The sequence below is a fragment of the Mirounga leonina genome, unplaced genomic scaffold, assembly GCF_011800145.1.
Source record: "Mirounga leonina isolate KUSES-001 unplaced genomic scaffold, KU_Mleo_1.0 Mir_178, whole genome shotgun sequence".
Taxonomy (NCBI): Eukaryota; Metazoa; Chordata; class Mammalia; order Carnivora; family Phocidae; genus Mirounga; species Mirounga leonina.
This window is the reverse complement of record NW_023270464.1, coordinates 4,817,926-4,835,328: the sequence shown is the minus strand read 5'-3', so window position 1 is coordinate 4,835,328 and position 17,403 is coordinate 4,817,926. Positions and strand designations below refer to the sequence as shown.

Here is a 17,403-nt window from a genome sequence, read left to right as displayed (position 1 = left end):
GGTTTTTTGAAAGAATTAATAAGATCGATAAACCACTGGCCAGACTTATCCAAAAGAACAGAGAAAGGACCCAATTTAATAAAATTATGAATGAAAGGGGACAGACCATGACTAACACCAAGGAAAGAGAAACAATTATTAGAAATTATTATGAACAACTATATGCCAATAAACTGAGCAATCTGGATGAAATGGAGGCCTTCCTGGAAACGTATAAGCTACCAAGACTGAATCAGGAAAAAATTGACAACATGAATAGGCCAATAACCAGTAACGAGATTGAAGCAGTGATCAAAAACCTCCCAAAAAACAAGAGTCCAGGGCCTGAAGGATTCCCTGGGGAATTCTACCAAACATTTAAAGAAGAAATAATACCTATTCTATGGAAGCTGTTTCCAAAAATAGAAATAGAAGGAAAACTTCTAAACTCATTTTAGGAGGCCAGCATTACCTTGATCCCTAAACCAGGCAAAGACCCCGTCAAAAAGGAGAATTTCAGACTGATATCCCTGATGAATATGGATTCCAAAATCCTCAACAAAATCCTAGCTAATAGGATCCAACAATACAGTAAAAGGATCATCCACCACAACCAAGTGGGATTTATCCCCCGGATGCAAGGGTGGTTCAACATTCGCAAATCAATGTGATAGAACACATTAATAAGAGGAGAGAGAAGAACCATATGGTCCTCTCAATTGATGCAGAAAAAGCATTTGACAAAATACAACATCCTTTCCTGATTAAAACTCTCCAGAGTATAGGGATAGAGGGAACATTCCTCAAGCTCATAAAATCCATCTATGAAAAACCCACGGCGAATATCATCCTCAATGGAGAAAAGGTCAGATCCTTTCCCTTAAGATCAGGAACATGTCAAGGGTGCCCGCTCTCTCCACTGTTGTTCAACATAGTACTAGAAGTCCTAGCAACAGCAATCAGACAACAAAAAGAAATAAAATGTATTCAAGTTGGCAAAGAAGAAGTCAAACTCTCTCTTTTCACAGATGACATGATACTTTATGTGGAAAACCCAAAAGACTCCACCCCCAAATTACCAGAACTCAGCCAACAATTCAGTAATGTGGCAGGATACAAAATCATTGCCCAGAAATCAGTTGCTTTCCTATACACTAACAATGCAACTGTAGAAAGAGAAATTAGAGAAACGATTCCATTTACAATAGCACGAAAAACCATAAGATACCTCGGAATAAACCTAACCAAAGAGGTAAAGGATCTATACTCTAGGAACTACAAAACACTCATGAGAGAAATTGAAGAAGACACAAAAAGATGGAAAAATATTCCATGCTCATGGATCAGAAGAATAAACATTGTTAAAATGTCTATGCTACCCAAAGCAATCTATACCTTCAATGCCATCCTGATCAAAATTCCAATGACATTTTTCAAAGTGCTGGAAGAAACAATCCTGAAATTTGTAGGGAATCAGAAAAGACCCCGAATCACCAAAGAGATGTTGAAAAAGAAAAACAAAGCTGGGGGCATCACATTGCACGGCTTCAAGCTATATTACAAAGCAGTGATCACCAAGACAGCATGGTATTGGCACAAAAACAGACATACGGACCAATGGAACAGAATAGAGAACCCAGATATGGACCCTCAACTCTATGGTCAAATAATCTTTGACAAAGCAGGAAAAAACATGCAATGGAAAAAAGTCTCTTCAATAAATGGTGCTGGGAAAATTGGACAGCCACATGCAGAAGAATGAATTCGACCATTCTCTAACAGCATTCACAAAGATAAACTCAAAGTGGATGAAAGACCTCAATGTGAGACAGGAATCCATCCAAATCCTAGAGGAGAACATAGGCAGTAACCTCTTTGACATCAGCCACAGCAACTTCTTTCAAGATACATCTCCAAAAGCTAGTGAAACAAAAGCAAAAATGAACTTTTGGGACTTCATCAAGATAAAAAGCTTCTGTATAGCAAAGGAAACAGTCAAGAAAACAAAGAGGCATCCCACAGAATGGGAGAAGATATTTGCAAATGACACTACAGATAAAGGTCTGGTATCCAAAATCTATAAAGTACTTCTCACACTCAACACCCAAAAAACAAATAATCCAGTCAAAAAGTGGGCAGAAGAGAGGAACAGACACTTCTCTGAGGAAGACATACAAATGGCTAACAGACACATGAAAAAATGTTCATCATCATTAGCCATCAGGGAAATCCAAATCAAAACCACACTGAGATTCCCACCTTACACCAGTTAGAATGGCGAAAATGGACAGGGAAAGAAACAACAAATGTTGGAGAGGTTGTGGAGAAAGGGGAACACTCTTACACTGTTGGTGGGAATGCAAGTTGGTACAGCCACTTTGGAAAACAGTGTGGAGGTTCCTCAAAAATTTAAAAATAGAGCTACCCTATGACCCAGCAATTGCACTCCTGGGTATTTACCCCAAAGACACAGATGTAGTGAAAAGAAGGGCCGTATGCACCCCAATGTTCATAGCAGCAATGTCCGCAATAGCCAAACTGTAGAAAGAGCCGAGATGCCCTTCAACAGATGAGTGGATAAAGAAGATGTGGTCCATATATACAATGGAATATTACTCAGGCATCAGAAAAGATGAATACCCAACTTTTACATTAACATGAATGGGACTGGAGGAGATTATGCTAAGTGAAATAAGTCAAGCAGAGAAAGTCAATTATCACATAGTTTCACTTATTTGTGGAAAATAAGGAATAACATGGAGGATATTAGGAGAAGGAAGGGAAAAATGGGCAGGGGGAATTGGAGGGAGAGTTGAACCGTGAGAGAGTATGGACCTGAGAAACAAACAGGGTTTTAGAGGGGAGGGGTGAGGGGGGATTGGTTAGCCCAGTGATGGGTGTTAAGGAGGGCACGTACTGCATGGAGCACTGGGTGTTATACGAAAACAATGGATCGTGTATCACTACATCAAAAACTAATGATGTATTGTATGGTGACTAACATAATGAAATATAAAAAAAAAAAAAGAAAAAATGTAATTTTCATGCTGTATATAAAATAAATAAATAAATAAATTTATTTTTCATGGATCATTCATTTATTTTTTAAAGTTTTTATTTAAATTCCAGTAGTTAACATACAGTGTAATATCAGTTTCAGGTGTACAATATATTCAACAGTTTCATACAACACCTGGTGCTCATCACAGCAAGAGCACTCCTTTTTTAAACTAGTTAATAATATAATTCGTTTTGCAAAATTTCTGTGAAACTAACCAGTGTAAGGTTTAATAATTTGTGGAGTCATCTGGGGCTTCTGTCTCATTTATTTCCAAGAATATCAGAAAAATCCTAGTAGAGTAGTAAATTAGCATATTTGTGTGCAGGTACATAATGAACCATTCAGTCTTCAGTGGTTGACAAATGGTCATGTATACTTCTCATATTTTCCTATTTTTACTCTATTTTCACAGCTCAGTGTAAACTAAAACCTTGGTTTCATATGAATAAAAAAATTATCCCTTCCTCTTGAAATGTGACAAGGAAGAAAATATTGGGAATAATTCTACCATCTCATCCTCAAGAGCCAGTAGGAATTCTACCATCAGTAAGCATTTTGTCCTGAAGATACTGACACTTCTCTTAAGACACTACAACACTCCTATTACAGGCTGGATCATTAACTGTGATGACTAGTCTCCATGAGTAAATAATATGGGTTAATGTGTCCCAGGGTGAAATAATCTGGAGTGCTCAGTGTCTGCCACATATGTCAGGATCAAGATTTTTTTAAAAAAGAAATGTGTCTGGATCTTCGATTCTCACTGGAGTCTGAACAAAATGAGTGACAAAGTCACTTCTGTGGACTGAGGTCCAGCACAAGAGATCATGTTAGCCAAAAATGTGGAGGGGAGGTTCAGTTTGGTCTGCTGGTATAACTAATAGGGACTATAGTAATTGAATTCTACCCTGATTGCATATATTAAGAATAATGAATTATATAAAGATCTTTCAATTTCTGGTTTAGGAATGACATGGCAACTCTTTTGAGTGCTTGGCTGGCAGCCTCCACACATTCATAGTAACCAGACCCTGGAGAACCAGCATGTGAGGAGAGAGACCAGTGGTAAATGGTTATGCCTACCTTTGAGCCATTCACACATTTTTCTTACATGCCAAAATCTTTAGAGTGAGGAGCAATTGACTGAGATCGACTAGGTAATCAAGGTAAAGGATGAGTCTTTATTTATTTATCTCTTAAGTAAAAGAAATATGGAAATTGAAGAGTAGTTTCTATTTGTCAAAATGCTTTAAAGGATGTTTTAATTTCCTTTCTGATGAGGTCACAAGAATTAGAATACTATTTTCCCCCTGTCACCCAAGCAGAAATGTTCTAGACATTTGAGATATGGACTCAAGTAGATGCTGCACTAGAATTTTTAATTATAAAATGATTGCATTTTCAGTTCTTGGTGTTTTAGGTAGATTTTATTGCCCAATATTCACATTTTGTTAGTGGGTTTCATAGTTAGTGTTGAAGGAGAGATCCTAGTTTTAAGCCCGATGCTGATGGAGGCCGTTTTGGGAAACTTTGAGACCAAGGTCTTGTGACCTTCAATGCTGCCCTGTTTCAAGTATGAACATAATTTTTCTTATTATATAGAGAGTCAAGTGAATATCTATGGCTTATTTTTTACGACTTGTTATTAGTAAACTTTCAATTATGGTGTTTTTGTTTGTCAACTTTCTTAATTTCCCAGTATATTTTGTAGATTTTAAGTGATACTGGAATTGGATGAAATTTCTACCACTGCTCCAATGAACTACTGATTTTGTCATTGTTACCAGTTCTCTTCTATGGGAATAATCAGAACAGTGCACTCCAGAGGTAACTTTGCAATTTTTAATAAAATTTATTATTTATTATTATTTAGGTTATTTCTATTATTTATTTTTGGCAAATAAGATTACACATGATTTTGAAGAGTCTCTTAATCCAGACAATATGAAGCCTTTATATTCTGGGTTATCTGAGACTTCTGTGTACTTTCCCTCCAGGATTTATATGCTTCCTCTTTTAAATTATATCAGAAGGGCCTACTTGAAAAATAGTATTATGATATACTTATTCATAGTAAACCTCTTACGTTGTGAATGATACAGATGGACATGTATACTTCCCATCTTTCCATAATTTTATTCTATGCTAACTTGAACATGGACACAGAACTTGGTTTCATATAAAAGCTTTTATTTCTTCCCTTTGAGACATGAAATGAAGGAAAGTTTTGGGAAGAATTCTGCATCCTATCCTCAAGGGCCAGTGGGAATTTTCATGCTGGTAAGTTTTTTTTTCCTGAAGATACCGACATTCTCTCAGGGAATTTTAACTCTTCTGGTAAGATTTTGGCTAAGCTAGTCAGTCATGAGGCTGGGTCCTTGACTGTGGTGGCTAGTCTCCATAACTGAATAGTATGGTTCACTGTGTCCTAGGGAGACAGAATCCTGAGTGTTCAGTATCTGACATATATCTCAGGATTAAAATCCCTTTTGCAAACGTACTTAGATCAATGATGGCTTCACAAATGGGTCTTGTTGAAATCTGAACAAGATGAGTGACAAAATAACTTCTATAAGGTGAGGTCCAGCACAGGGACCATGATACTAGGCAAAAAATGTGAAAGAGAATTCAATTTGGTCACCAATGGTACCAAATAAAAAGGACTATGGCATTGGAAAACTAGCATACTAACAAATGCTAGAGGAAATGAATGGTACAGAGGCTGTAAATAACCACTGTGGAATGACATAGCTACTCTGAGGGCTTGACTGATAGCTTTCATAAACCCACATTAAGCAGACTGTGGAAAACCAGCACATTAGTAGTGAACACTGTGGGAAATGGCTGTGCCTAGTCTTGAGCCATTTACACCATCTCCTCAGTCACAGTCATTTGTGAGAATCAACATAGAAATAAGAATCAGTTAGAAATAAGTTATTCAGGGCGCCTGGGTGGCTCAGTTGGTTAAGCGACTGCCTTCGGCTCAGGTCATGATCCTGGAGTCCTGGGATCGAGTCCCACGTCGGGCTCCCTGCTCAGCAGGGAGTCTGCCTCTTTCTCTGACCCTCCCCCCTCTCATGCTCTCTATCTCATTCTCTCTCTCAAATAAATAAATAAAATCTTAAAAAAAAAAAAGAAATAAGTTATTCAGGGGCATCTGGGTGGTTCAGTCTTTAAGCATCTGCCTTCAGCTCAGGTCATGGTCCCAGGGTCCTGGGATCAAGCCCCGCACCGGGCTCCCTGCTCAGAGGAGAGCGTGCTTCTCCCTCTCCCACTCCCCCTGCTTGTGTTCCCTCTCTCACTGTGTCTCTCTCTGTCAAATAAATAAATAAAATCTTAAAAAAAAGAAAGAAAGAAGTTATTCATTTTTTTGCTTATTATTTATCTCTTAAATACAAGAAATATGGGAAAATTGAAGAGTAAGTAGATCGTATTTATTAGGTGATCTTATTATGTTTTAATTTGCTTGCTAGCCCAGTTTCAAGATTAGAATTATTTTTCTTTTTCTCCTCACTCAGGGAGAAACTTTCTAGATATTTGATGATGGATTAAATTAGATATTTCATTAAACATTTAACATGAAATGATTAAATTTCCAATTCTTGGAATTTCATGTTGATATCATTGCTTAACATTCATATTCCATCAGTGGGTTTATGTGTATAAAGGTAAGTTATAATTTTAGTGAGTAATGCTTGGGGGTGGGCTTTGGGTCAGCTTTGAGACCAAGGTTTTAGAAAATTTGATTTTCTATACTACTTTTTTTCCGAGGAAAAAGCATAATTTTTCTAGTTACATAGATGGTCAAGGGAACATCTTTGTTTGATTCCTTAATTATCTGTTATCAGTAAACATTCAACTGGGAAGGTTTTGTTTCACAACTTTTTATATTTCCTCTGTGTTTTTGTGGAATGGAAGTGATTTTTTGAGTTGCATGAATACTCATCACCATTGCAAAGAAGTGCTGATTTTGTCATTTTTATCTGTTCCTTTTCTTTGAGATGGCACAAAACAATACACTCCAAGGGTAATAACCAATTTGAAATAAATTACTTTTATGGCTTATATTTTTTAATATTTTTCTGTAGTCAAGTAGATAATTGGTTTTGTGAAGTATCTGTTAATCTGGACAATGTGCGTTATTAATTATCTGGTGAACTGTCAAATATTTTGTCTCTCTTATTTCCAGGATTTTTGACTTCTCTCTTTGAATAATAACAGAAACATCCTAATAAAGTAATATGAGTTCACTTGATATGAAGGTATATTATAATCCCTTCTGTGTTGTGCATGTTTGATAAATGGACATCACATATTTCCATATTTTAGTCTATTTGCACAAGTTGATATGAACCACTATCTGGGTCTCATATGAATTGATTCCTTCTTCTTGATAGAGTTTCAGGAGGGGGTGGGGGCTGGGTGGCTCAGTAAGTGTCTGCCTTCAGCTCAGGTCATGATCCTGGAATCCTGGGATCCATCTGCCCCACATCAGGCTCCCTGCTCAGTGGGGAGTCTGCTTCTCCTTCTGCTCTGCCTCTCCCCCCACTCCTTCTCTTTCTCTCATTCACTCTCTGTCAAATAAATAAATAAAATCTTATTTAAAAACAGAGAATTCCAGTAGGAATTCTAACATTAGTAAGCATTTGTCCTGAAAAAAACTGGCATTCCTCTTAGGATACTCTAACATTCATATGACAGTGAAATTCTGACTGTACTAATCAGTTGTGAGGCTGAGTCATTGACTATGATGACTAGTCTCCATGATTAAATAATATGGCTCAGTGTGTCCCAGGGAGACAGAATCTGGAATGCTTAGTGTCTGTCACATATCTTAGGTTTAATATCCCTTTTATAAATGTGACTAGTCCAATGATGAATTAAAAAAATGGATATCATTGGAATATGAAAAAAATGAGTGACAGAAACACTTCTGTGAGCTGAGGTCTGCCAAAGGACCATTAGAGGCAAAAAATATGGATAAAGTTCAGTTAGTCAGATAGTAGTACCAGCCAGGTCTGTGGTATTTGAAACCTAAACTTATTGCATACATTAAGAAAAATGAATTGTGCAGAGATCTATAAATATCTGATTTAGAAGTGACATGGTAACTCTGAGTGCTTGGCTAGCAGCATCCATATAGTCATAATAATCAGGCACTGGGGAACCAGCACATAAGTAATGAGACTGATGAGTCACATTTTTGTCTACCATTAAGCCATTCACATGATTTCCTTAGATGCTGCAATCTTGTGAGTGAGGCATAGTCCATTGAGGTCAATTAGATAGTTCAAAAGATATTATAATTCATGAGTTACCAATATTTTTTTAGATAAAGGAAACATAATAGAAGTTGAAAAATGGTTTGTATTTGTGTGAATATCTCAGAGAGTGTTTTAATTTGCTTGTTAATCCAGTCACAATAATTCATAGTGTTTTTTTCTTGCCACTCAAAGAGAAATTTTTTAGATATTTGAATGATGGATTCAAGTATGTACTGCATTAAATATTTTTTTAGAAGAGAGGGGGTAGGGAGATGGGGTAGCCAGGTGATGGGTATTAAGGAGGGCATGTGTTGTGATGAGCACTTGGTGTTATACACAACTAATGAATCATTGAACACTACATCAAAAACTAATGATGTACTATATGTTGGCTAACTGAACTAACTAAATAATATATATATATATTTGTAACTGTGAAATTATTGCCAATTATATCCAAATCTTGGAATTTTATTGGTTGATGTTGATATTCCTTCAGTCTGTTTCATTTCTGTTTAAAGGAAGATCCTAGTTTTAATGAATGATGCTAAGAGTTCTTTGGAGAAACTTTGACTACGTCTTAAAACAAAATTACTTTGTATACCATTCTATTTCATGGAACAAGGGTACTTTTTTCTTGTCATATAGCTGGTCATTGAATGTATATAATTAATGCTTGTAAGCTTTTATCAATAAACATTGGATTTGGAAAGTTTTCTTCCTTGGCTCCTCTGACTGTCCCTGTGGTTTGTAGGTTGGAAGTAAGATCACAGTTGCATGGAATTCTTGCCACTTCACCAAAGAATACCTGATTTTGTCACTTTTACCAACTCCCTTACCTGAGAAGAAACAATGATTCACTCTCAAGGTAATATCTATTTTTTAATAAATTTTTTCCTGGGTTATTTTTATCATTTAAGGAATCATGAATTAATTAATGTTGTATAGAATCTGTCAATTTAAACAGTGTGAGGCTTTAGTAATCTAGTGATTCTTCAAGACTTCTGTTTTTTTTCCAGAATTTTTGCACTTTCTCAGTCTTTCTGTTGATCCCTCATATAGAAATTAGGCAGAGAAATGATGGCAAGGTAATTTCTCACCAGTGTGTCAGTGTTCATACCAATAAGTGTGCTTACCCAAATGCCACTAGTACTTAGCAGTGTATCCTTATGAGCACCACCCTAAAAATAGAATGAGAAGTATTTTAATTAAGAGAGCTCACTGTCTGACTTTTCTGTATACTCTCAACCCCTCTAGTTACATGTCATATTTATCGTGCCTATGTGAGCCCTGCATGCATTGCTGTGACCACAATGTGGAATTAGGTGTAGCGTAACCCTATGTATCCTCTGCAAATTGCCATGTTCCTGAGCTCAGGCAGATTAAGTGATTTTTAAACAATGGTGCTTTATTCCCCTATAATGGCTTTTTGTGATTTCCTCCTCTCCAAATCACTGGATCATTTTTGAGTATAAGATAATTCTGAGGTTGAATTGCCAGAAATATATGTGCATTGTTGTGATTGAAATTTTCACCAGGCCAACATTTTCCTGGAACTTTAAGCATACTCTGGTTGCTCATTTAATTTGTCTGGCAGAAAATGTTGGACAAAATTTGCTCTGATGGAGGCTAGAAATTAACACTATTAATATTGTTGGAATAACATTGGAAACATCCTAGGAGAACAGTATATTAGATTATTTAATAAGAAGTGCATTATTGAACCCTCCCATATTGTGCTTCTGGCAGACCAATGAACATATTTATTTCTCATCTTTCTACATTTTTACTGTATTCCCACAGGTCAACAAGGATAGAGCTCAGGTGTCACATGAAAATGTTTATCCTTTACCCTTGAGCTAGGACACAAAGGAAGGGTCCTTCCTCAAGGGCCAGTAGGAATTCTCAATAATTTTCAGTTAGCATTTGTCCCTAAAATATTGATCTTTCTTTTAAGAATTATGTAATATTCCAGTTACCATAAGACAGTCAATGATAGTCAGCTAGGAAACCTGAATCATTAATGTAGGGGCTGGTCTCCATGACTGAATAGGATAGATAACTGTGTCCCAGAGAGATGAACTCCAGAGTGCTCAGTTTCTTTCATTTTCTGAGGTACACAGTACCCTATTTTAGGAACTTGTGTGTATCAGTGATGACTATAATTGACGTCATTGAAAAATCTGAACAAAATAAGTTACACAATCACTTCTGTGAAACTGAGGTCCAGCCAGATATCCATCATAAACAAAATATGTACAAGGGGGAGATCCAGGTTTTCATTTTGTGGTACCAGGAAGAACCACAGTATTAGAAAACTAAGCAGCTGAATTCTTAAGATGGTGGAGCAGTAGGGGGATTCTATGCTTGCCCCATCCTTCAAACACAGCTAGATAGATATCAAACCATTCTGAACACCCAATAAATCCATATGGGGACTGAGAGAACAAATTGCACATCTAGAGGGAGAAAAGTGGCCACATTGTGGAAGGTAGGAGCTGTGGAGAGTTGATTTGGGGAAGAGAATTGCAGATGCTACAGAGGGGATTGAGCCCTGATCATACAGAGAGGAGAGAGAGAGAGAGAAAGAGAGGAAGAAAGAGTGAAATCAGTATGCAGGCAATTGCACAAGAAAAACTTCCCAAAAACCATTGACTGAGAAAAGGAGAGAGGCTGATTGTCACAAGATTTTACAAGCAGTGGAGCTGAAAATCTGAAGTTTTAGAAGTCCATACCATCACCAGGGTCATGCCTGACAAGCTTAGCAATGCTCCTGCGGGGAAGGAGGACAGAGGCCCAGGAGCAGACGGCATCTAAGGATCCCCTGGGTCACACCAAAAAAGGCAGTTCCCCTTCTTGGAGTGCATTTAGGAAATATGGCACTGCCTCTCAGGACAAAAATGATGGCAGGCACTGTTAAGCAGCCCTGTTAATTAACATTATCAGTGGAGGCATCTGCTGAAGGCAGCTAACCTGGAAGCCAGATTTTGGCTGTGTTTTACCATAAACTCTGAGCCCCTGCATTGTCATGCAACTACTTTTCTGGGACAAGTGGCACCAGCCACAGCACAGCAAGACCCTAACTCAGAGGATCAATGTGGGTCTGAGCTGTGCTGAGTCCCTAGAATTTGGAGTTTTGAAACCCAGCCATACCCCTGAGATAAAACACAGGAGCACTGTGCTGCCAGGCAGAGAGATGGCTCAGACACAGACAGGGTGAAAGCAAGGTCCTGATGGAAACCAGGACACAAGAGGGGAAATTGTTTGGTCTTCTATGAGGCCTCCCTGAACAGCTGCAGGTGTGAACTCCCCTCTCTGGGTACAAGAGAGTGGGGTGACACCATTTTCCCCCAAACCCATCAGCACAACAGATTTCAGTGAGCAGCACAGCACCACTAGTGGAGGCTGGAGCTACTTAAACCAATGCCCACCTCACTGTGCCCTGTGGGTACATCTTTTTTTTTTAATTTTCTAATTTTTATTTTATTTTATTTTTTAGAGAGAGAGGATGTGGGGGAGCAGAGGGAGGAGGAGAGAGAGAATCTTAAGCAGGCTCCACATCCAACTAAGAGCCTGATGCAGGGCTTGATCTCATGACCCTGAGATCATGACCTGAACCAAAATCAAGAGTCAGTTGCTTAACCAGCTAAGCCACCAAGGTGCCCCTGCAGGTGAATCTTTACTAGGTCAAGTCTGCCTAAGAATTAGCAGAGTAAGTCCCTCTCCCCCACACACATACACACACCAACTTAAAGTGCTGCAAATCTTCAGCTATAAGGTAAAATGGATCTAGCCTTTTCTAACAAGCAGACCAAAACATACCTAGTTAAAACTCAGCACACATTGGACCAGGTCCAAACACACCCCACTGAAGGCAAGGAGAAACTCTGCAGAGGACCGATCTGAGGGAAAGAGCAGCCAAACACAACAGCAGAATGTGCACAGCATACACACACACACAAAACTTCCTGAAGCACCAGGCCCTAGACAGAATGTGGCCTCTTCTTAATATAGCCATTACTCTAAGGAGCAGGAAAGGTAACATGTTTCCTTAACACACAGAAGACAGAGGTCTAGGAAAAATGCCAGGTGGAGGAATTTATCCCAAAAGAAAGAACAAGAAGAGGTCACAGCCAGTGATCTAATCAAAACAGATGTAATTAGTATGCCTGAATGATAATTTATTTTTTTAATTTTTTTTATTATGTTATGTTAGTCACCATACAGTACATCTTTAGTTTTTGATGTAGTGTTCCATGATAATTTAAAAGAGCAATCATAAGGATAGTAGCTGGGATTGAGAAAGACAAGGGGAGTCCCTTACTGCAGAGATAAAGGAAATAAAACTAGTCAGGCCAAAAAAAAAGAAAAATGCTATTACTGAGATGCAAAACCAACTGGATGTATTGACAAGGATGGGAGAAGCAGAGAAATTAATCAGTGATATAAAAGTTAAAATTATGGGGGGGAAATGAAGCTAAAAGAAAGAAAATAAGAAAAATATTGGATCATGAATGTAGACTTAGGGAACTCGGTGAGTCCATAAAGAATAATAACATTCATATCACAGGAGTCCCAGAAGAGGGAAAAAAGGGGGCAGAAGGTTTATTTGAGCAAATTACAGCTGAAAACTTCCCTAATCTGGAGACAGAAATAGACATGCAAATCCAGGAGGTGCAGAGAACTCCCATCAAATTCAACAAAAGCCAGCCAACACCAAGACAAATCACAATAAAACTGGCAAAGTACACAGAAAAGAAAATAATCCTGAGCACAGCAAGGGAGAAAAAGTCCTTAACCTACAAGGGAAGACAAGTAAGGTTTGCAGCAGATCTCACCACAGAAACCTGGCAGTCCAGAGGAGAGTGGCATGATATATTTAGTGAACTGAATGGGAAAAATATGCAACCAAGAATACTTTATCCAGCAAAGGTGACATTCAGAATAGAAGGAGAGATAGACTCTTAGCTATAGAGAATGAACTGAGGGTTGCTGGAGGGAAGGTGGGTGTGGGGATGGGCTAAATGGGTAATGGGCATTAAGGAAGGCACTTGTAATGAGCACTGAGTATTATATGTAAGTGATGAATCACTGGATTCTACTCCTGAAACTAATACTACACTATGTGTTAACCAACTTGAATTTAAATACGAACTTGGAGAGAAAAAAAGAATATAAAGAAAAAGAATAAGGAGAGGTAAAGAGTTTCCCAGACAAATAAAAACTAAAGGAGTTCAGGACCACTAAACCAGCCATGCAAGAAATATTAAAGGGGACCCTTTGAGTTGGAAAGAAAGACCAAAAGCAACAAAGACTAGAAAGGAACAGAGAAAATCAACACCAGCATTACAGTTAATACAATGGCACTAAATACATGTCTATCATGAATGTAAATGGACTAAATACTCCAATCAAAACACATAGGGTATCTGAATGGATAAAAAGATCAGACTCATCTATATATTGCTTACAAGAGACCCACTTTAGACCTAAAGAAACTTCCAGATTGAAACCATCTATCATGCTAATGGACATTAAAAGAAAGCCAGAGTAGCTAAATTTATATTAGACAAACTAGATTTTAAACCAAAGAATGTAACAAGAGATGAAGAAGGGCACTATATCATAATTAAGGGGTCTATCCAACAAGAAGATCTAACAATTGTAAATATTAATGCCCCCAACTTAGGAGCAGCCAAATATATAAATCAATTAATAACAAACATAAAGAAACTCATTGACTTAATACAGTAATACTAGGGGAATTTAACACCCTACTTACAGCAATGGGCAGATCATCTAAACAGAATATCAACAATGAAACAATGGCTTTGGATGACACATTGGACCAGATGTACTTAACAGATATATTCAGAACATGTCATCCGAAAGTAGCAGAATACATATTATTTTCTAGTTCACATGGGACATTCTCCAGAATAGATCACATACTGGGTCAAGTAAAAAAAAGATGTATAAGTACAAAAAGATTGAGATCATAACATGCATATTTTCAGACCACAATGCTATGAAACTTGAATTCAACCACAAGAAAAAATTTGGAAAGACACAAATAAATGGAGGTTAAAGAATATCCTACTAAAGAATGAATGGGTTAACCAGGAGATTAAAGAAGTAATAAAAAAAATAGGGGCACCTGGGTGGCTCAGTAGGTTAAGTGGCTGCCTTTGGCGTGGGCCATGATCCCAGACTCCTGGGATTGAGACCCACATCAGGCTCCCTGCTTAGTGGGGACCCTGCTTCTCCCTCTCCCACTCCCCCTGCTTGTGTTCCCTCTCTCACCGTCTCTCTTTGTCAAATAAATAAAATCTTTAAAAAAATACAGAGAAGCAAATGAAAATGAAAACATGAAGGTCCAAAGCCTTTGGAAAGCATCAAAGGCACTCAAAGAGGGAAGTATATAGCAATACAGGCCTACCTCAAGAATCAATAAAAATCTCAAATACACAACCTAACCTTACAACTAAGGGAACTAGGAAAGGAAGAGCAAATAAAACATAAAGGCAACAGAAGAAGGGAAATAATATAGATTAGAACAGAAATAAATGATATATAACAAACAGCAACAACCAAAAAGCAGTAGAACAGATCAACAAAACTAAGATCTTGGTCTTTGAAAGAATTAATAAAATTGATAAACCCCTAGCCACTTATCAAAAAGAAAAGAGAAAGGAACCAAATAAATACAATCATTAATGAAGGAGAGATCATAACTAACACCACAGAAAGAGAAACAATATAAGAGAATATTATGAAAAATTATATGCCAATAAACTAAGCAATCTGGAAGAAATGAATAGATTGTTAGAAACGTGCAAACTACCAAAACTGAAACAGGAAGAAATAGAAAATTTGAACAGACCCATAACCAGCAAAAAATTGGAACAATAATCAAAAATTTTCCAACAAACAAAAGTCCAGGAGCAGTTGACTTCCTGCGGCTGGGGGGGGATGGTAGAATTAGACATTTAAAGATGAGTTAATACCTTTTCTTCTCAAACTGTTCCAAAAAATTGAAATGGAAGGGAAACTTCCAAACTCATTCTATGGGGCCAGCATTACCTCCAAAACCTTACAAAGACCACACTAAAAAGGAGAATTACAGACCAATATCCCTGATGAACATGGATTCAAAAATTCTCATTGAGATATGAGAATTATTCATCATGATCAAGTGAGATTTATTCCTGTGCTGCAGGGGTGGTTCAGTATTTGCAAATCAATCGTGATACACCACATGAATAAAAGAAAGAATAAGAAACTTATGATCCTCTCAATAGATGCAGAAAAAGCATTTGACAAAATATAGCATCCATTCTTTTTTAATTTAATTTAATTTTATTATGTTATGTTAGTCACCATTTCAAGCTATATTACACAGCAGTGATCACCAAGACAGCATGATACCGGCACAAAAACAGACATATAGACTAATGGAACAGAATAGAGAGCCCAGATATGGACCCTCAACTCTATGGTCAAATAATCTTTGACAAAGCAGGAAAAAATATGCAATGGAAAAAAGACAGTCTCTTCAATAAATGGTGCTGGGAAAATTGGACAGCTATACACAGAAGAATGAAACTTGACCTTTCTCTAACACCATACACAAAGATAAACTCAAAATGGATGAAAGCCCTCAATGTGAGACAGGAATCCATCAAAATCCTAGAGGAGAACATAGGCAGTAACCTTTTTGACATTGGCTACAGCAACTTCTTTCAAGATACATCTCCAAAGGCTAGTGAAACAAAAGCAAAAATGAACTTATAGCATCTGTTCTTGATTAAAACCATTAACAAAGTAGGGATAGAGGTAACATACCTCAACATCATAAAGGTCATATATGAAAGAACCACAGCTAATATCCTCACTGGGGAAAACTGAGAGCTTTGCTTCTAAGGTCAGGTAGAAGAGAGAGATGTCCTATCTATTTAACATAGTACTGGAAGTCCTGGCCTCAACAAAAAGACAACAAAAAGAAATAAGGCATACTAATTAGTAAGGGAAAAGTCAAACTTTCACTATTTGCAGAGGACATGATAGTCTATGTAGAAAACTTGAAAGACTCCATCAAAAAATCGTGAGAACTTATACAAAAATTCAGCTAAGTCATAGGATATAAAATCAATGCACAGAAATCATTTCTATATAGCAATAATGAAGCAACAGAAATAGAACTCAAGGAATCAATCCCATTTACAATTACACCAAAACCCATAAGATACCTAGGAATAAACCTAACCAAAGAGGTACTCTGTAAACTATATAACTCATATGAAAGCAATTGAAGAGAACACAAAGAAATGGAAAAACATTCCATGCTTATGGATTGGAAGAATAAATATTGTTAAAATGTCTATACTACCCAAAGCAATCTACACATTTAATGCAATCACTATCAAAATACCACCAGCATTTTTCACAGAACAAGAACAAAAAATCCTAAAATTTGTATGGAACCACAGAAAGACCCTAAGGAGCCAAAGCAATCTTGAAAAAGAAAAACAAAGCTGGAGGCATCACAATTCCAGACTTCAAGTTATATTACAAAGCTGTAGTCATCAAGATAGTATGGTGCAGACACAAAAACAGACACATAGATCAATGGAACAGAATAGAAAACCCAGAAATGGATCCACACCTGTATGATCAACTAATCTTCAACAAAGCAGGAAAGGATATCCAATGGAAAAAACAGTCTATTGGATAAATGTTGTTGGGAAAACTGGACAGCATCATGCAGAACAATGAAATTGGACCACTTTCTTACACCATAAACAAAAATAAATTTAAAATGGTTGAAAGACCTAAATGTGAGACAGGAAACCATCAAGATCCTTCAGGAGATCACATGCAGCAACCCCTTTGACCTCGGCTGTAGCAAATTCTTGATAAACATGCCTTGAGAGAAAAGTAAAAATGAACTATTGGGACTTCATCAAAATAAAAAGCTTCTGCACAGCAAATGGAACAATCAGCAAATGTAAAAAGCAGCTTGTGGAATGGGAGAAGATATTCACAAATGTCATATTGGATAAAGAATTTATCAAACTCAACACCCATAAAACAAATAAT

General features: G+C 37.2%; 1 long non-coding RNA gene and 1 pseudogene across 1 annotated transcript in view; both read left to right on the top strand.

The window, feature by feature from the left end:
* The window catches only part of LOC118022962, a 43,795-nt gene that overhangs the window by 10,116 nt on the left and 16,276 nt on the right, over positions 1–17,403 (top strand). Inside the window, exons 2-7 of the long non-coding RNA XR_004682608.1 lie at positions 3,453–3,586; positions 4,007–4,206; positions 4,752–4,867; positions 5,248–5,320; positions 7,230–7,302; positions 9,059–9,172. This is a non-coding gene — a long non-coding RNA (uncharacterized LOC118022962). The remainder of the gene's footprint in view (positions 1–3,452; positions 3,587–4,006; positions 4,207–4,751; positions 4,868–5,247; positions 5,321–7,229; positions 7,303–9,058; positions 9,173–17,403) is intronic.
* Positions 7,907–7,989, top strand: LOC118023250 (annotated as a pseudogene).